This window comes from Oncorhynchus clarkii, chromosome 21 (assembly GCF_045791955.1).
Source record: "Oncorhynchus clarkii lewisi isolate Uvic-CL-2024 chromosome 21, UVic_Ocla_1.0, whole genome shotgun sequence".
NCBI lineage: Eukaryota > Metazoa > Chordata > Actinopteri > Salmoniformes > Salmonidae > Oncorhynchus > Oncorhynchus clarkii.
The window spans coordinates 2022500-2028896 of record NC_092167.1 but is presented as its reverse complement, the minus strand read 5'-3'; positions in this window follow the sequence as shown (position 1 = coordinate 2028896).

Genomic DNA, 6397 nt, shown 5'->3' with positions numbered 1-6397 from the left:
GACACCTTCAGACCAGACCAAGGCTGAGACCCCTGAAGGGAAGACACCTTCAGACCAGACCAAGGCTGAGACCCCTGAAGGGAAGACACCTTCAGACCAGACCAAGGCTGAGACCCCTGCAGGGAAGACACCTTCAGACCAGACCAAGGCTGAGACCCCTGAAGGGAAGACACCTTCAGACCAGACCAAGGCTGAGACCCCTGAAGGGAAGACACCTTCAGACCAGACCAAGGCTGAGACCCCTGAAGGGAAGACACCTTCAGACCAGACCAAGGCTGAGACTCCTGAAGGGAAGACACCTTCAGACCAGAACAAGGCTGAGACTCCTGCAGGGAAGACACCTTCAGACCAGACCAAGGCTGAGACTCCTGCAGGGAAGACACCTTCAGACCAGACCAAGGCTGAGACCCCTGAAGGAAATTCACCTTCAGACCAGACCAAGGCTGCGACCCCTGAAGGGAAGAAACCTTAAGACCAGACCAAGGCTGAGACCCCTGAAGGGAAGAAACCTTAAGACCAGACCAAGGCTGAGACCCCTGAAGGGAAGACACCTTCAGACCAGACCAAGGCTGAGACCCCTGAAGGGAAGACACCTTCAGACCAGACCAAGGCTGAGACTCCTGAAGGGAAGACACCTTCAGACCAGAACAAGGCTGAGACTCCTGCAGGGAAGACACCTTCAGACCAGACCAAGGCTGAGACTCCTGCAGGGAAGACACCTTCAGACCAGACCAAGGCTGAGACCCCTGAAGGGAAGACACCTTCAGACCAGACCAAGGCTGAGACCCCTGCAGGGAAGACACCTTCAGACCAGACCAAGGCTGAGACCCCTGAAGGGAAGACACCTTCAGACCAGACCAAGGCTGAGACCCCTGAAGGGAAGACACCTTCAGACCAGACCAAGGCTGAGACCCCTGAAGGGAAGACACCTTCAGACCAGACCAAGGCTGAGACTCCTGCAGGGAAGACACCTTCAGACCAGACCAAGGCTGAGACCCCTGAAGGGAAGACACCTTCAGACCAGACCAAGGCTGAGACCCCTGCAGGGAAGACACCTTCAGACCAGACCAAGGCTGAGACCCCTGCAGGGAAGACACCTTCAGACCAGACCAAGGCTGAGACCCCTGAAGGGAAGACACCTTCAGACCAGACCAAGGCTGAGAGCCCTGAAGGGAAGACACCTTCAGACCAGACCAAGGCTGAGACCCCTGCAGGGAAGACACCTTCAGACCAGACCAAGGCTGAGACCCCTGCAGGGAAGACACCAGACACATGTTCTCCTCTCCTCTCAGACCAAGGCTGAGACCCCTGCAGGGAAGACACCTTCAGACCAGACCAAGGCTGAGACCCCTGAAGGGAAGACACCTTCAGACCAGACCAAGGCTGAGACCCCTGAAGGGAAGACACCTTCAGACCAGACCAAGGCTGAGACCCCTGAAGGGAAGACACCTTCAGGCCAGACCAAGGCTGAGACCCCTGAAGGGAAGAAACTTCAGACCAGACCAAGGCTGAGACCCCTGAAGGGAAGACACCTTCAGACCAGACCAAGGCTGAGACCCCTGAAGGGAAGACACCTTCAGACCAGACCAAGGCTGAGACCCCTGCAGGGAAGACACCTTCAGACCAGACAAAGGCTGAGACCCCTGCAGGGAAGACACCAGACACATGTTCTCCTCTCCTCTCAGACCAAGGCTGAGACCCCTGCAGGGAAGACACCTTCAGACCAGACCAAGGCTGAGACCCCTGAATGGAAGACACCTTCAGACCAGACCAAGGCTGAGACCCCTGAAGGGAAGACACCTTCAGACCAGACCAAGGCTGAGACCCCTGAAGGGAAGACACCTTCAGACCAGACCAAGGCTGAGACCCCTGAAGGGAAGACACCTTCAGACCAGACCAAGGCTGAGACCCCTGCAGGGAAGACACCTTCAGACCAGACCAAGGCTGAGACCCCTGCAGGGAAGACACCTTCAGACCAGACCAAGGCTGAGACCCCTGAAGGGAAGACACCTTCAGACCAGACCAAGGCTGAGACCCCTGAAGGGAAGACACCTTCAGACCAGACCAAGGCTGAGACCCCTGAAGGGAAGACACCTTCAGACCAGACCAAGGCTGAGACTCCTGAAGGGAAGACACCTTCAGACCAGAACAAGGCTGAGACTCCTGCAGGGAAGACACCTTCAGACCAGACCAAGGCTGAGACTCCTGCAGGGAAGACACCTTCAGACCAGACCAAGGCTGAGACCCCTGAAGGAAATTCACCTTCAGACCAGACCAAGGCTGCGACCCCTGAAGGGAAGAAACCTTAAGACCAGACCAAGGCTGAGACCCCTGAAGGGAAGAAACCTTAAGACCAGACCAAGGCTGAGACCCCTGAAGGGAAGACACCTTCAGACCAGACCAAGGCTGAGACCCCTGAAGGGAAGACACCTTCAGACCAGACCAAGGCTGAGACTCCTGAAGGGAAGACACCTTCAGACCAGAACAAGGCTGAGACTCCTGCAGGGAAGACACCTTCAGACCAGACCAAGGCTGAGACTCCTGCAGGGAAGACACCTTCAGACCAGACCAAGGCTGAGACCCCTGAAGGGAAGACACCTTCAGACCAGACCAAGGCTGAGACCCCTGCAGGGAAGACACCTTCAGACCAGACCAAGGCTGAGACCCCTGAAGGGAAGACACCTTCAGACCAGACCAAGGCTGAGACCCCTGAAGGGAAGACACCTTCAGACCAGACCAAGGCTGAGACCCCTGAAGGGAAGACACCTTCAGACCAGACCAAGGCTGAGACTCCTGCAGGGAAGACACCTTCAGACCAGACCAAGGCTGAGACCCCTGAAGGGAAGACACCTTCAGACCAGACCAAGGCTGAGACCCCTGCAGGGAAGACACCTTCAGACCAGACCAAGGCTGAGACCCCTGCAGGGAAGACACCTTCAGACCAGACCAAGGCTGAGACCCCTGAAGGGAAGACACCTTCAGACCAGACCAAGGCTGAGACTCCTGCAGGGAAGACACCTTCAGACCAGACCAAGGCTGAGACCCCTGAAGGGAAGACACCTTCAGACCAGACCAAGGCTGAGACCCCTGCAGGGAAGACACCTTCAGACCAGACCAAGGCTGAGACTCCTGCAGGGAAGACACCTTCAGACCAGACCAAGTCTGAGACCCCTGCAGGGAAGACACCTTCAGACCAGACCAAGGCTGAGACCCCTGCAGGGAAGACACCAGACACATGTTCTCCTCTTCTTTATAATATATTTGTCATTTAGAAAAATCACCATTTCACCTTTGATGGGGTCTGACTGAATGTTTATTTAACCTTTATTTCACCTTTATTTCACCTTTATTTAACTAGGCGGTCACTACTGAGTGGTACATACGGGCCATTGACGAGACGAGAGTGTCCCAAATGGCCCCTATTCCCTACATATTATATTATATATATTACTACATAATGCTCTACTTTTGACCCTTTGCTACCTCACGCCACCTCACGCCACCTCACGCCACCTCACGCCGCCTCACGCCACCTCACACCACCTCACGCCGCCTCACGCCACCTCACGCCACCTCACGCGGCCTCACGCCGCCTCACGCCACCTCACGCCGCCTCACGCCACCTCACGCCACCTCACGCCGCCTCACGCCGCCTCACGCCGCCTCACGCCGCCTCACGCCGCCTCACGCCGACTCACGCCGCCTCACGCCGCCTCACGCCGCCTCACGCCACCTCACGCCACCTCACGCCACCTCACGCCACCTCACGCCGCCTCACGCCACCTCACGCCGCCTCACGCCGCCTCACGCCGCCTCACGCCGCCTCACGCCGCCTCACGCCACCTCACGCCGCCTCACGCCGCCTCACGCCGCCTCACGCCACCTCACGCCGCCTCACGCCGCCTCACGCCACCTCACGCCGCCTCACGCCGCCTCACGCCGCCTCACGCCGCCTCACGCCACCTCACGCCGCCTCACGCCACCTCACGCCGCCTCACGCCGCCACACGCCTCCTCACGCCGCCTCACGCCGCCTCACGCCGCCTTACGCCGCCTCACGCCGCCTCACGCCGCCTCACGCCGCCTCACGCCGCCTCACGCCACCTCACGCCGCCTCACGCCAACTCACGCCACCTCATGCCGCCTCACGCCACCTCACGCCACCTCAGGCCACCTCACGCCACCTCACGCCGCCTCACGCCACCTCACGCCGCCTCACGCCACCTCACGCCACCTCACGCCACCTCACGCCGCCTCACGCCACCTCATGCTCTGAGGGTTGCTGGTCGGAGAGAGACCTGCAGTGTTTCTCTGAGGGTTGCTGGTCGGAGAGAGACCTGTGGTGTTTCTCTGAGACCTGCGGTGTTTCTCTGAGGGTTGCTGGTCGGAGAGAGACCTGTGGTGTTTCTCTGAAGGTTGCTGGTCTGAGAGACACCTGTGGTGTTTCTCTGAGGGTTGCTGGTCGGAGAGAGACCTGTGGTGTTTCTCTGAGACCTGTGGTGTTTCTCTGAGGGTTGCTGGTCGGAGAGAGACCTGTGGTGTTTCTCTGAGACCTGCAGTGTTTTTCTGAGGGTTGCTGGTTGGAGAGAGACCTGCAGTGTTTCTCTGAGGGTTGCTGGTCGGAGAGAGACCTGCGGTGTTTCTCTGAGGGTTGCTGGTCGGAGAGAGACCTGCAGTGTTCTCTGAGGGTTGCTGGTCGGAGAGAGACCTGCAGTGTTTCTATGAGGGTTGCTGGTCGGAGAGAGACCTGCGGTGTTTCTCTGAGGGTTGCTGGTCGGAGAGAGACCTGCGGTGTTTCTCTGAGGGTTGCTGGTCGGAGAGAGACATGCGGTGTTCTCTGAGGGTTGCTGGTCGGAGAGAGACCTGCAGTGTTTCTCTGAGGGTTGCTGGTCAGAGAGAGACCTGTGGTGTTTCTCTGAGGGTTGCTGGTCGGAGAGAGACCTGCGATGTTTCTCTGAGGGTTGCTGGTCGGAGAGAGACCTGCAGTGTTTCTCTGAGAGACGCTCTGTTACAAGCAGGGGACTAAAGGAGTTAAAATACGTTGAAGACGGGACTTGTCACAACAGTCTGTTGCGTTCATCATTCGTGGTGAAACTAAAACAAAATCATCTTCCTTTTGGTGTCCGTCAAAGAAACAACTTCTGTTGGTTACTGGCCCAGCTCTCTAACCACTAGGCTACCTGCTGGTTACTGGCCCAGCTCTCTAAACACTAGGCTACCTGCTGGTTACTGGCCCAGCTCTCTAACCACTAGGCTACGTGTCGGTTACTGGCCCAGCTCTCTAACCACTAGGCTACCTGCCGCTAGGCTACCTGCTGGTTACTGGCCCAGCTCTCTAACCACTAGGCTACCTGCTGGTTACTGGCCCAGCTCTCTAAACACTAGGCTACCTGCCGGTTACTGGCCCAGCTCTATAAACACTAGGCTACCTGCTGGTTACTGGCCCAGCTCTCTAAACACTAGGCTACCTGCCGGTTACTGGCCCAGCTCTATAAACACTAGGCTACCTGCCGCTAGGCTACCTGCCGGTTACTGGCCCAGCTCTCTAACCACTAGGCTACCTGCTGGTTACTGGCCCAGCTCTCTAACTACTAGGCTACCTGCCGGTTACTGGCCCAGCTCTCTAACCACTAGGCTACCTGCTGGTTACTGGCCCAGCTCTCTAACCACTAGGCTACGTGCCGGTTACTGGCCCAGCTCTCTAACCACTAGGCTACCTGCTGGTTACTGGCCCAGCTCTCTAACCACTAGGCTACCTGCTGGTTACTGGCCCAGCTCTCTAACCACTAGGCTACCTGCCGCTAGGCTACCTGCCGCTAGGCTACCTGCTGGTTACTGGCCCAGCTTTCTAACCACTAGGCTACCTGCTGGTTGCTGGCCCAGCTCTCTAACCACTAGGCTACCTGCTGGTTACTGGCCCAGCTCTCTAACCACTAGGCTACCTGCCGGTTACTGGCCCAGCTCTCTAACCACTAGGCTACCTGCTGGTTACTGGCCCAGCTCTCTAACCACTAGGCTACCTGCCGCTAGGCTACCTGCTGGTTACTGGCCCAGCTCTCTAACCACTAGGCTACCTGCCGGTTACTGGCCCAGCTCTCTAACCACTAGGCTACCTGCTGGTTACTGGCCCAGCTCTCTAACCACTAGGCTACCTGCTGGTTACTGGCCCAGCTCTCTAACCACTAGGCTACCTGCCGCTAGGCTACCTGCTGGTTACTGGCCCAGCTCTCTAAACACTAGGCTACCTGCTGGTTACTGGCCCAGCTCTCTACCACTAGGCTACCTGCTGGTTACTGGCCCAGCTCTCTAACTACTAGGCTACCTGCTGGTTACTGGCCCAGCTCTCTAATCACTAGGCTACCTGCTGGTTACTTTCCCAGCTCTCTAACTACTAGGCT